This window comes from Xenopus laevis, chromosome 8L, assembly GCF_017654675.1.
Source record: "Xenopus laevis strain J_2021 chromosome 8L, Xenopus_laevis_v10.1, whole genome shotgun sequence".
NCBI lineage: Eukaryota > Metazoa > Chordata > Amphibia > Anura > Pipidae > Xenopus > Xenopus laevis.
The window spans coordinates 118,389,660-118,404,316 of NC_054385.1; the positions used below are offsets into that span (position 1 = coordinate 118,389,660).

Genomic DNA, 14,657 nt, shown 5'->3' on the forward strand with positions numbered 1-14,657 from the left:
CACTAAAATCCGACCTTTGATAAATAGGCCCCCACGATTCTGAGAATGGTAAATAACTTTAGATCACCAATTCAGATAACTCATCAAATAATCAGCATGATAAATCCATTACACTCCACCACCCAGTCCAGACATCCCACAGGGATCTAAAGCACATTTTAATTAATCAGTGCCGTAAATATCATGGGGGTGAGAAGGCTTGGTGACTCTCATTTATCACGTGGCTGGCCAGACGACTGTAGTGAAATTAGCAGCACACCTGCTGCTAAAGAATTCAACACTGTTTATATTTAAGATGTTTTTGTGAATTTTAATGACTAATTATATGATGAAGCGGTAACCAGTCTACCTGCTTATGTCTGTGAAGCAAGAAATAGGTTCTCAGTATTGCTCAAGAGTAACGCCTCAATAATAAAACACTGTCATTTCCAATTCTGCCCTAATGCCATAGGATATTAATAGTAATTTTGTAGAAATGACACATGTCAATGCATGGCTCAGGCACCAAGTGGCAAATCAATGGAGCTATAGAGAATTCAATATGATGGGATGGAAGTGTGGATTAAGTAGCAAACAGGGAAACCTCTTGCATGTTAATGATTCTCATTAAATTAAACTGAATGTTGTTGTTGGAATTATAAGTGTTCTTCTGGCATCAGTTGAAGCACTGGGGCTGCTTAGATGTTAGATGTTGCCCCTAGGTCTTCTTCAAGCTATTTACCAAGATGGTGGGCCCAACATGAGGATAGTTTATTTCGTTCTACGCACTGGTCCAATATATTAGCACCTTATTTGATGCTAGGGTCGATTTCTGCTTAGGTTGTAGGTACCTAACATTTTAACCCAGGACACACGATCAGATTCGGATGAGATTTAGTCGCCCAGCGATAAATCACCTCTTCTTTGGGATGACTAACCTCCCCGAACTGCCTCCCGCCGGCAGTTCGGGGAGATTAGTCACCCCGAAGAAGAGGAGATTTGTCGTTGGGCGACTAAATCTCATCTGAATCTGATAGTGTGTCCTCAGTTAAAATGAGAGAGCAGAAGGTAGATGCAGGGCCAGTGCCGGATTTAAACCTGATACGTCACTAGGCCTCACACCCCGTCCCTCTCTCCCACTAAAGCTGGCCATAGACGTTCAGATTTTATTCCTAGAACGTTCAGATATGGATCATTCTTTTCAATACAATGATACAAATCAGATAATGTTCTGGCCATAAATTGACAAACAGCAATTGTACAAATGTCATGTCCCAGTGACAGTCACCTATGGACACATTCAAAGATATTATCGTTAGCCGGCCAAAATTTTCTAACCTGTTCTGATGACTAAATGACTGATTGTCATGGTACGAAAAATCTTGCAGCAATTGGATTTACATAGTGGGCACCCCTAAACCTGCTGCCATTTGTCACCCCTCCCCTTCATTCATGCACATGCACAAATTTTCATCATCAGGTCAGGAGCACTGGGGATTGGCACACAAGAAATATAAAAAACCATTTTATCTCATGAGCAGCACTAGAGCTTCCAAACCAATGTGGATGTGGTTGGGGAGAATGTCGCCCCCCTAAAATCCTGCCACCCAATGCCCGGGCCTTGGTGGCCTTTCCACAAATCCAGTCCTGCACACACGGTCTGAAAATCGTATGACTATATATTTGTGTCTATGGCCAGCTTAACCCCTCCACTTCATGCACACACCCAACCCATTTACACACCCCGACCTGTTCACACATACACCCCTGTGCTCACAAAGCCCCTCCTGCTTGCACTGCCTTCACCAATTCCCCACTGCTTCTACTGCAATTCCTCAAATGCAGCCAGTGGCCTGTGCAGGGCTGAACTAGGGGTAAGCAGTAGAGGCATGTGCCTAAGATGCAACAGTGAAGGGGCACTAGGTATATACCTCTTCTTTCTGCCTACCCCTATTCCAAGCCCTCATCCACCCCCCTACTGCCACTGTTTGCTTACCTCCTTCCCCTGTCCCATGTGTGCATCCTCACTGCGCGTGTGCACACTCATTCATGCTAAAAGGTCCCTCTTTTTAATTTTCAAATGTTGGGCGGTATGCAAGCGCAGGAGTACTAAAGACACAAAAATATGCCCCTATGGTGCTCATTTGCTAAATTGGCAGCGGCAGTTTTGGATAAAGCAATTCTGAGGGTGAAGAGGGCAGTTTCAGGAAGCACTAGGCTGCCCTTGTCCCTGTGGCTCCATGGCTCCTTTGTGGTCTACGTCCACCAGTTTCAAAATTCCCCATCACCCAACCAACTGATCATTTAGATAAATTCAAATGTAGAAAACACAGCAGACTGGCTTTAATGTCAGCATGCCAAACATGCAGCCTTCTGCTCCATAGCCCAACTTTCTCAGCCAGTCTGCAGCTCTTCAGCAACAGTTGCGGAGCAGTCAGACTGATGCTGCAGACTCCCCATCCACCGGATGCAGTCGCGTTTCCCAACCCCTATTCCTGGAGGTAGCAGCAGATGATCTCAGCTGTCACTGTTTTCTATTTAATACAAAAGTGTTTCAGCAAAAGGCATGGCCATTGTTTAGTCATGGGAACCTGGTATTTCATGAGTTTGTTGGGTTCTGGATAATTAACAATTAAACAGAAAGAAGGAAAGAAAGCTGAGAAATACATATTGACAATTGCCACGATTGGTGTAAACACCAGTTCCAGTGCTGAGCTCATGTTTCTCACACTCAGACATACACATTGGAACCAATCATAAGCCTTTGTGTCATGCTGGCACCAAATATAAGCCTTCCATATCAAGGTAGCTCATGAGCTTCTTCCGCTCTGCATCCTGTTGTTCCCCCTGCTTGTGTTTGCACAGCTAAACCATATAAGCCAACCGGTTACAGCAGTTCCCACAGCTCCGCTTTAATGAATATTAATGCCCCAAATTATATTACTCATAGGTAAAGTTCTTTATATTTATTATGCATTTGGGATTACTAGTGCAACAGGAAAATAATGCATGCCCCCCTTCCTTTGTGTCTATGCACACTATATTTGCACCTGTCCATATGGCAGCAGCTCACATGGGTGCACAAAAGATAATTTTCGAGCTCAGCTCATGATGCTAAAAGCACTTTTTTGGTTTCAAATCGTTGTGGTCTTTTTGCACTTTGCTGTGCTTTTTCTTAAATCCCAGCATCATTGTGGCCACACAACATTGCACCAAAATGCTTACTAATAACTTTGCATTCTGACCTGAATCACTCAAAAGTAGGGGCAGTGTTGTAACTACCTATACAGTAGACCCTGCATTTGCGCGGGGGGGGGGGGGCTGTGCAACAGGGGGCTCGAAACCTGCTCTATCATAGTCCCCCAGCCCCTCTCTTACCTCCTTAATATTTCGGCATGGTGCAGGCTGGAGAGCTGGAGAGAAGATTATTTTGCTGGGGTGTCCTGGGGCGTGCCCAAGTTATGCTACTGAGTTGGGAATTTGTCACTTCTGGGGATCCAATGCATGTGATATCAATAATGCCATCAGTGTGCGGTTTGCTTGCTAGTCAGTAGTGAATATTAAAGCTACCTGCCAAGGTGGTGGTAATTCCACGGTTCCCTTGCAGTGGGTGGCCATGAACATGCTTTCTCTTGACTAAGGGGGCGCAGAACAGCACAAGACTGAGGGGATATGTGGGAGGCAACAGAGAAGTTACGTGCCTGGCGTCCCTCCAGCTTTGTGCCCTAGGCACTAGTAATGTGCAGGCCAGTCTGATACTTGCAGGTTTACCCACGGGTCAGGGCCGACCTCGCACTCCTCTTTGCGGGTGGCGTCATCGGCAGGACGGGTCGGCACAGGTCTATAAATGGAAGCCGGTAAGCGGGTACGGGTGAGCACTGGTGGAGGGATGGCGGGCTTTGGGCAGGTGTGGGTCGGAAAAATCCAAACCCGCACATTACTACTAGGCATGGGCCTCTTCTGCTTACCCCTAGTCCCGGCCCTGTTCCCTTGCAGTAGTGCATGCACATAATTCATCAGAGCAGGACACCCCTATAACAAAAAAGCTAGTGTGGGATTTCTGACTGATGCAAATGATGACGCTACTGTATTAGGGTTGCCACCTGTCCAAGCCTGGTTTTTGAGGGGGCTGTCCGGTTCAAAACATCCTGCCCGGTTTTTAAAGTTTGAAAAACGGGTAAAATTTTCAAAATTCATGCGGGCTCAGCGTCACCAGTCATGCCTATAACGCCACTAGAAGCACCCCTAATGTCTAGGTACACCCCGAAAGTCATCGCTCCACACTCCGACGTCTCGGAGCCACCCATCTGACATCACCAACCCGTCCCTTTGTCTGGCTTTCTATACTAGCAAAGGTGGCAACCCTATACTGTATATATAAGGAATACTAATTATATATAGTGCCAACATATACTGCAGCGCTGTGCAAGAGCAGGCTGGTATAAAGCAAACAATCACACTACATACCTGTATGTTTGCTGTATGTACCCTGCAAGAATCTTTTTTTTTAGAAGAATTATGTTTTCTACTAGATGCTTAATAAAAACTTTCCAAAATTCTTCTGCTTGTTTTTGATCATCGTTCCTTACTGGTATTGCAAATGACAGATACTGCTGGGAGCCTATCCCCTCCCTTGAGATCCACGAAATGTGACTACTGAATGTGCACTGAAAGGACTCATCGTGGTGCATGAATAAACATGCAAGGACTTTGCCTTTAGTTGCAGATATTTACAAAAAAGTTGTTTTTTCACTTTATATTGTGGTTTAAATGAATCTATTATTGAGTCAGTAACTTTAGTTGAGGAAGAGAGGAATGCTGGCCAGTTAGGACCACACCCACCTTTCCGATTGGCCGAGGGCAAAGTTAGAAATCTGCCCGGCTACAGAAGTCGAAAATAGCTCTTGTAATGATTCTCAGAAGTCACATGACAGGATTCTCAGAAAGCGTAAAGGAAGTGGCGGGGGGGGGGGGAATGCACTGCTCACAGAAGAGAATTAACACAGTCAGAAATAATTTCTGTGACTTTTTCCCCCCCCCCCAAAAACATCTTGTTTATGATGAACCGACAATATGTTTAAAAAAAGAGTTAAATGCAAATTTAGATTTTAAATTTTTTTTGCAGCGTCTACAAATTCTTAGTAATGTTTTTTTCATGTAGTTTAAATTTAATACAAACGTTACATTTTTTTCTTATTGGAAACACGCAAAGCAAAAAGACCCCTTATTTATTGTGCACGCTAGAAAAACAAGGAAATGTGGCAGGTTTGTGACAAAGCTTCAGAACCCATAAGAGATTTGCAGGCAAATGTATCCTTCACTGGTGGGCCGGACACACTCAAAACATTCCCGGAATAGTTTTAGCAAATTCTTTTCAATTGTTTCAGAGAGTGGGATTTCAGAAGAGAGATTTTCTTGTAGTGCCATTATAAATCAGAAGTTTTCTCACTTTTCTAGTTGAAGACCCTCTTTTAAATTCAGCATTTAGTCAGGGCCCTTCTTAGCTCATTAGAGATACCATTCACCTTTCTGTAGAGCCAGGAGGTACCCCAAATCTCACCCTAACTGACCTTCAAGCTGAGCCCCCTTAGTTCATAACAAGGTTACAGATACAGTATATTAGAAACATTGGGGTAACAGTCACCCTGATATAGTTCCAGGGGTACACAGGGTACAAATAAACACTCACGCCAAATCTCACCCTAACTGACCTTCAAGCTGAGCCCCTTTAGCTCATAACAAGGTTACAGATATATTAGAAACATTGGGGTAACAGACACCCTGTTATAGTTCCAGGGGTACCCAGGGCACAATACGCACTCACCCCAAATCTCACCCTAACTGGCCTTCAGGCGGGCCCCCTTAGGTTACAGATATATAGAAACATTGGGGTAACAGACACAGTTCAACAGTTCCAAGGAGCGCCGAGGGCAGAAAATAAGCACCCCAGGATGCACCCCTTAGCTCATAACAAGGTTACAGATATATAGAAACATTGGGGTAACAGTCACCCTGCTATAGTTCCAGGGGTACCCAGTGTACAAATAAGCACTCACCCCAAATTTCACCCTAACTGGCCTTCAGGCTGTGCCCCCTTAGCCCATAACAAGGTTACAGATATATAGAAACATTGGGGTAACAGTCACCCTGCTATAGTTCCAGGGGTACCCAGGGCACAATACGCACCCAACCCAAATCTCCCCCTAACTGGCCTTCAGGCGGGCCCCCTTAGGTTACAGATATATAGAAACATTGGGGTAACAGTCACATTTCAACAGTTCCAAGGAGCACCGAGGGCAGAAAATAAGCAATCAACTCAAATGTCAACCTAAATGGCCTTCAGGCTAAATATCTTACAGATATATAGAAACATTTCTATATCAGTCATCCAGCCATAGTTACAAGAATACCTAGGGAAGAAAAGACGGTAAGTGTTCCTCAAAATATCACCCTAATTGACCATCAACCTGGGATTTCTGGAATTTCTCAAAGTCTCACCCCAGTTAGTCTTCAGACCGAGTCATCGCTGTCCCTGTACCGGGCCCCCGAGCAGGGCAATCTCAGGAGTCCAGGCACAGATTGTCGAGACTAGATAGGGCATTTCTAGGAAATCTGGTGCATCCCCCGACTGATAATGAAAATGCTGAGTAATAGAATGCTGCATGTTATTGCTGAAATGAGAAATAAGCCCAGTACTTATGGTGGTGTAAAGGGAAATGTAATTTTTTTTAAGAACACCCGGTACCTGGATTTCCACCTGTAGAAGTGCTTGGTGCTTGGAATAGAGATTCACATCCCTTTTAACTCCTTGGAAAGCTGGTATGGGAAGAAAAGCATCCTCCAGAGAATAGGGATTGAGAAAGAGTAGGTATTTTAATATTAAGGTTAATTAAGTGGCACTCCAAAGTGCCACATTTGTGCCAGAAGAACATGTAACTATCCAATTGGGGGGAAACTGTCAATAATTTCCAGGCAGTAACCAATCAGTGACTTAAGGGTGAGGATCAATTGCAAACTCCCTGAACAGTTATGTCCCATGTGGCCCCCCTTAAAGTTGCTGACTAACTCAGAGTTAGAGAGCTGCAAAACAGGAAGTATTGTTCTTGTTATTATGTTACACATCCAGTCACTCCAGCCTTTATACATTACATTTTTGCCTAACTAACTATATTAGAAACATTTTTTATTTTGCACAGCCTGTCTATATACCCAGTTTTTATTTTTATACTGAACAATTTATGTAAGAGATCTGCAACCATTTTTCCAATTTAAAATTCCTAAATTCCATTTGATTAAGGGGACATAATGCCCTATTTTTTAAATAGATTAGCTTATCTGTATTCAACTTTACAGTATAAAAATATTTTTTAACTACTCTTCCTTAAACTTACAGTAAGTCGAGATGGAGGAAGTGGCTAGGCCACTAAAAATATATTTTTCTGTAAATGTACAAATTATCTAAATATGGTCTCAGCACTGCAATAATCACCCAGAAAGATGCATTTTGAGCACAGAAAATGCTTGATGCAAAAATGCAATCACTTGGTGGTGCCTAACGTTTGGCACCCCAAGTGCAAACAGACTTTCCTTCTCCTCTAAGCCAAGGCCACCCATCATGGGTACAGGCATACTGCAGTCAGGGGCCCGGTGGCAGGGTAACGAATGGGGTGGGACTTGATGATTTGCTGGAGTTTGGGTGGGTCATGAGTAGAGTTTCAGTATAATGGTGCTTGACTAGGGTGGACCATGGGTGTGGTCACAATTACACAGGTCATTACTCTTTTATTGGGGCCCTATTATACTTGGCAAGGCCGAGGTAACCAATGGATTAATAATTGGGGTCCCCTGGGGGAAAGGCACTGCAAATATAGTAGAATGTAGCCCCATGGTTCTTAATAGCAGCCCTGACCTATACGTATTCGACCAGACAGAGTATTTGATTACATTGGAACCTAGAGACTCAGGCAACCTCCAAAATATGGAAGCAACAAGTAAAGATTACACATTAACACAAACAGGGGAATAAACGAATGGTTCACTGCGTGACAGGTGGGCAGCAGGGTGGTGCATTGGTTAGCACTGATGCCATGTAGCAGTTGGGTCCTTGGTGTAAGTTTCCTCTTGATACTCAATTTTGCTTCTACACATGCAGGAAGGTTAACTGACTCCTGATGGTGTGTTTGCATGGTAGGTACTAGGGATGCACCGAATGCAGGATTCGCTTCGGGATTCGGCCAGGATTCGGCCTTTTTCAGCAGGATTCGGATTCGGCCGAATCCTTCTGTCCGGCCGAACCGAATCCGAATCCTAATTTGCATATGCAAATTAGGGGCGGGGAGGGAAATTGCGTGACTTTTTGTCAGAAAACAAGGAAGTAAAAAATGTTTTCCCCTTCCCACCCCTAATTGCATATGCAAATTAGGGTTCGGATTCGGTTCGGTATTCGGCCGAATCCTTCGTGAAGGATTCGGGGGTTCGGCCGAATCCAAAAAAGTGGATTCGGTGCATCCCTAGTAGGTACCCTAGGGTGTAAGCTCCACCATGGCAGGGACTGATGTGAATGATAAACAGTAGAGGGTATTGGGTGAATAGTGGTAGTAGCTAATGAAGCTGTGGCTAGGGAGTGGGTTGCTGGTCAGTAGGTCCCAGGTCAGGTTGAGTATTTTGCTCTGTGTCTCTCAAATCAGCTTCTCCACCACCCTTCTACACTACCTCTTGCCTCAGATGACATCACTTTTGTGTTTATGATGACATCACTTACTTGTTTCAAGGTGGGCAGCTTCTGAAGGCAGGCCAGGCCTGTTGGCTGCTGGTTTAGGCACAGGTCCACCTATTTTGATGGACGTGTGTCTTTTTTCAACCTTACTTACTATGTTACTATGTATTTAGACCATTGCAGGTTTCAATCCATTACCTGTTCATTCTGTTATTATCAGCAAACATTTGGATACAATTCCATAATCAGTGAAAGCCTTTTAGACATTCCCTTTCCATACCCACCAGAAATGCAAGCAAGGGAGCAAAGGTGGACACAGACCACAATAGGGTCTTGTATTTTGCAGCTGCCCTATTATTCTGCAGAGTTCAATCAGACTCGGACAGAAGTGTTTTCTGCACTCTTAGTGGTCTTGCACTTGTGCCCGGGTCTCTGTAAATAACCCATTATGTATTTTACCTTTGCAGTAAACACTACTAAACATTAACATGATGTTCTAGCCAAGTACCTTATTGGGATTGCTTTACTATTGTGTACGTTTTCCATCCACAGTATAATCTACATTAGGTAAAGATCCAACTGAAATTATAGCTATTACTCTTACAATGTGGGATGACTGATTCCAAGAGAGAACTAGATGTTAATGTGTCTGGTCTCCGTCATTACTAAATAATATACTCATCTTCATCAAGGCTCCAGCCAATCACATCCTTGTAGAGATCCCAAAAGGTATTCAATGACTCATGCCTACTGACCTGTGAATCCACCAATGACTTTATCCAAGCAAAAAGGATTATATATGGCTGACTGGGTTCTTCTAGCTTTTACCGCAAAAGCAAAACACTCATTGCTGGGTCTCGAAATGCCAAGCGGAGTTAATGTTGACCTCATTTATTTTTATTATCCTCTCACTGGCTGGGAATTCAGAGCTATGAATGCCATGCCATTTCTGTGTTATCTGCTCTAACACTTTGCTAATTTGAGATCCATTCACCAAAACAAGGTTGTAGACATATGAAACAGTTATCATGCTATACTTCCAAGGGTGTCCAAAACAGCAGAATGCTTTCATCCCTAAATTTTGCCCTGGTTGATCTTCAGACTGGCCCAATGATTCGGGAAACCATGCAGTACGAGGAGCAACACCAATGGGTTAATAGAATCTTCTTTCAATGATGATTTAACCTCTGTTTTTACACATTAACTGCCTTATTACAGCATTTGTACTTTTGCATTGACAAACAGAAGTTAGGTTTACAATGCTTATGGACAACATTTTCTCATTCTGGAAAGGCAATAGATTTTTTAGTTTTGTTATTTTGGTCTGGTTTTTGCATGAATGGTATTCCCCGAGCATCGCTCTTGAAAAAACAGATGGTTCAGCCCGAGGGAGGGGACAGTCATGGTCCCCAAGGAACATTTTATAGATGTAAATGAAGGGAGGACACACTCAGTGACACGAAAACAGCTGGCTGAAGAAAAATAAACCCAGTAAATAAACTTAACACTAACAGGTTTAAACAAAATATTCACATTCATAGTATGATAGGTTAAAAAAAGACACACGTCCATCAAGTTCAAACTTTTAAGTCTATAGAAAACTTGCCTAACTGCCAGTTGATCCAGAGGAAGGCAAAAAACCCTTCTGAAGCCTCTCCAATTTGCCTTAGGGGGAAGATTCCTTCCAGATGGCAACCGGACCAGTCCCTGGATCAACTTGTACTATGAGCTATCTTTCACTCAAACTGAACTAAAATCTCTTAGTGCATGAGGGTGTATTCCATCTGGCCCTAGTGCCTTTAATTTTTAGTAAAGCTTTATGAACCATATCCTGTGTCTGCCACTGACTAGATTGAGCTGAGCCAACAGTGTTTAAAAGATTTAAGACCCTGTGTAACACACCAAAACTCAGCAGTCACCACCAGACTTGGAGCTTCTGAGCCCCAGTGACATACTGGATAGTTTTACCCATTAAATTAAATGCACATGTCATGGCATGTTATTATACAAGCCGTTACCAACCAATGTGGACCTTGTATACCATCTAAAAACTCAATAATCTCCTCGTTTAGGCCAGAGAGTCATCAACGTTCCTGAGCTCAAATGGCAATCTCTGGACAGTTTCATCCCTCATGACCAAGCTAATATTGAACATAGCCATGTTTAATGCAAGAGTAAGGATAATGGACCATGGAATGTTTTATGAGCTGGAATTCTACAGAGAGGTGGAAAAATGCTAAAAGAATACCCTGGCATAGAATACCATGGTAATTGCATCGTTGTGATTGGGGATCAGGTGACATATTTATGACCGACAATCAACTGGCCCACAATTTAGAAACATTGATTCTCTGACTGGCCCCTTTCGCCAGGTTTTCCAGAATACCCTGTGCATGATATTATAGGCTACTTGTTTGCAGACTAATGTGCTCTAGAAATAGTCAGTTTGTTATCTAAATTCTTCATATATATCACATAGAGATACACATCTATAAGTGCATGTTATGTTCTCTTTGGGGCATCTATTATAATAGCCCTTTTTAGAGACTGTTAACATTTTTTAAGTCAGGTTAGTAGTAGTTAACGCTAACATGTGAGTTTTTATTTGTCATTGACTACAACATGGGTCCCAAAACTTTTTCACCCATTCAGATGTAAAAAAGTATGGAGAGCAACAAAAGCATTCAAAAAGTTCCTGGGGTGCCAAATATGGACTGTGATTGGCTATTGGTAGCCTCTATGTGGACTGGCATCTACAGGAGTCTCTGTTTGGCAGTACATCTTGTTTTATGCAACCAAAACTTGCCTCCAAGCCTGGAATTCAAAAATAAGCACCTGATTTGAGGCCACTATGAGCAACATCCAAGGGGTTGGTGAGTAACACGTTGCTCACAAGCCACTGGCTGGGGACCACTGGTCTACAACATACTACATGTTAATATAAACGTTCTGTCTTTGAAATACTTTGAGTGCCAAACATTTTGAAAGGAAATTCCCTTGTGTTTAACTAGAGTTTATAGTCCCTTTTCCTGTAAATGCTCATGTACACATAGAGACAAGGGTTGTTCCCATAAGGCACCCATATTTTAGAGACAGAAGATTAAGGACATGGTCACAAGGCAGAAAAACAGGGGTTCTTAACTAGAATGTAGCTCCTCTCAATAAGCTATAACTTATGTATTGTTTAATATAGTTGGAATCAGCCTACAATTTATTCTCTGCAGTAGAATAGAACAGCACCACTCAATCTTTTCCAGATAAAAATGCCTTTATTGCAAGATCTCTGGGCATCACAGCAACGTTTCAGACCTTAAATGGCCTTTTATTAAGCTTGATAAAAGGCCATTTAAGGCCTGAAACGTTGCTGTGATGCCCAGAGATCTTCAATAAAGGCATTTTTGTTGTGGAAAAGATTGAGTGGTGCTGTCCTATTCTACTGCTGTTTCATGTGCCAGTGGACAGTGGCCACAGGGGAACGTGCACCACGACACCAAAAGAAAAGGTGTAAGTAGCTGTGCTGACTATTCCATTTCTACAATTTATTCTCTGCCAATGGGAAACAGATTCTTCAAACCTATTTCTCAGGAGGCATAATGAGTGCTTTGCATGAGGGAGCACTCCTGCTGGGGCTGCAGAAAGTTGCCCGGAGGAGAATACACCCTTGCATGTGCAACTTAAAGGCATTAGCAACTGCCAGATATTGTTGCCCATGTGATTTCCAGCTTGACAGGTAGATGCCACTTGGAAATGCCCCTCCTTTAATATCAAAGGTAACTTTTCAAGTCCACAAAAAGAAAATGTCAAGCATTTTGGTTGCTGTCACTCAAGCAATCACTCTATGTTCCATTGCCTAGAAGCAATTATAAATGATAAAGACTATTCTTACTACTGAGAACAATGTCCTGTCTTCTGCAGTCCTTGTCCAGCCCATAGCCTGGTCCCTCCACAAGGGTGAAGGGAAGGAGAGCAATCGGCAAATTGCAACTAAAGTAGGTGGGAAAAGTCATGTACCGCCGGTAAGAAGTTTCATTCTTTTTTAAACTGAGTTCCACTTCCCACATGACATCTCAATTCCGAGTGCTAAAATAAACCACTTGCAGGTGGTTGCGTATGTGTTTTTGAAAGGTTATTAGCACATCCTGTTGTAAGCATCAATGGTTCACGTGGGCTGCAAAAATATAGTACATTAAAAATACCTGCTGATCATTAATGCCTTACATTCATGACTTGGACAAAATCAGCTTTATTTATAAAGGCTACCACTCTTTACTGTGTATTTATACAGCTTGAAGGACTTAGTAATTCAGTTATAAATATGCTGGGCATAATGATACATTTCTGTGGAAGTCAAACAGGGATGCCACAATGCCCATCAGTTCTAGGGTGAGCAGCTGATGCTCCTGGTGCCCCTGTATAAATAGACCCTATCCCAATGACCCTGGGAACCAGAGAGTATTTTATATGGTAAGCTGAATAGAGGCAGAATAGGATGGCAATTAATTAAACAATTAAATAAAAACCACAAAAAACTGAAAAGTCAGAAACATTGGTTGGTCTACAAACTTTTTCACCCATTCAACAAATAAAAAAATAAACGTTGGGTAGTAACACAAGCATGCAAAAGGTTCCTGGGGATGCCAGTTATGGACTGTGATTGGCTACTAGCAGCCTACAAGATACTCTGCTTTGCAGAACACATGGTTTTATGCAACCAAAACTTGCAAATCAGGAATTCAAAAATAGACACTTGCTTTGAGGCCACCTGGAGCAACATCCAAAGGTTTGGTAAGCAACATGTTGCTCGTCTTGCCTACCCACTGCACCTTTATCTGACCTGTCATCATTATAATGTCATTTAGTGGCCATTGTGCAAATGAACGAACTGTTGCCAAATGCCCATGTGTGGGGCTTATTGCCAGGGTGAATAAAGGTGATTTGGTTCCCTACATTTTACTGCAACACTTATTGGCTCTCAATATCTCAGGACCAGCTGAACTGCAAAGTCATTGCAAGTTCTGTGCACATTCTCTTATTGATTGCAATAACCTTAAACATTTCAATATTTTATTTATTTTTAAAGCCTTACTGCTGATACACCCACTAATGTTTTCCACTTGTGTTCCTTTAAGCCCCTAATCTGGCACTAAGGGGACTATTTATCAAGCTGTGTAAAACAGAGGAGAAAAACATCACCAGTATTGTTGCCTATAGGAACCATTCAGATCTTTGCTTTTGTTTTTTAAAGGAAAACTATACCCCCCCCAAACAATGTAGGTCTCTATAAAAAGATATTGCATAAAACAGCTCATATGTAAAATCCTGCTTCATGTAAATAAACCATTTTCATAATAATATACTTTTCTAGTAGTATGTGCCATTGGGTAATCATAAATAGAAAATTGCCATTTTAAAAAATAAGGGCCGCCCCCTGGGATCGTAGGATTCACTGTACTGTATGTTAGGTCACATGAGCCAATAAACAGATAGAGTTCTGTCTTTTGCTTCCACACTTCTTCCTGTTACAGTTAGAGCTGCAGTATTTCTGGTCAGGTGATCTCTGAGGCAGCACACAGACCATCACAAAATGGTGGCTCAAGGCAAGAGATGTAAAAGGGCAATATTTACTTAAATATATATTCCAGTTTGGTAAAATTCTTTAATATGCCACTTAATATGTTATGAACTATCTGTTGCTTAAGTATTCATTTTGGGGATATAGTTTTCCTTTAACTTGTAGATGACTGTGGAAATCATCAGTCGACTGCATCCCAACATTGATGTGGTCATTTCCCAACAGGCCTCCTTAGGTCCTAGGGCTGCCAGCATTGGAGGCTGCACAGTCCAGGCAGGGGTGACATCATGGGTGGGACAAGTGATGTCACGGGGAGAAGAAGTGATGGTCGGCAATTGGCCGATCGCTGTGTCAGTCTAGGAGAATAAAGAAAACCGAGCAGGCAAGCTT

General features: G+C 42.6%; 1 long non-coding RNA gene across 2 annotated transcripts in view; it reads right to left on the minus strand.

Moving 5' to 3' along the window:
* The window catches only part of LOC121397181, a 36,850-nt gene extending 27,320 nt beyond the window's left edge, over window positions 1–9,530 (minus strand). The window contains exon 1 of one of the 2 annotated variants that reach the window (XR_005963567.1): window positions 9,451–9,530. This is a non-coding gene — a long non-coding RNA (uncharacterized LOC121397181). Of the gene's footprint in view, window positions 1–4,446; window positions 4,787–9,450 lie in introns of those variants that run through there. The other variant, XR_005963566.1, reaches the window with a different exon arrangement.
* Between the last annotated feature and the right edge of the window lie 5,127 nt (window positions 9,531–14,657).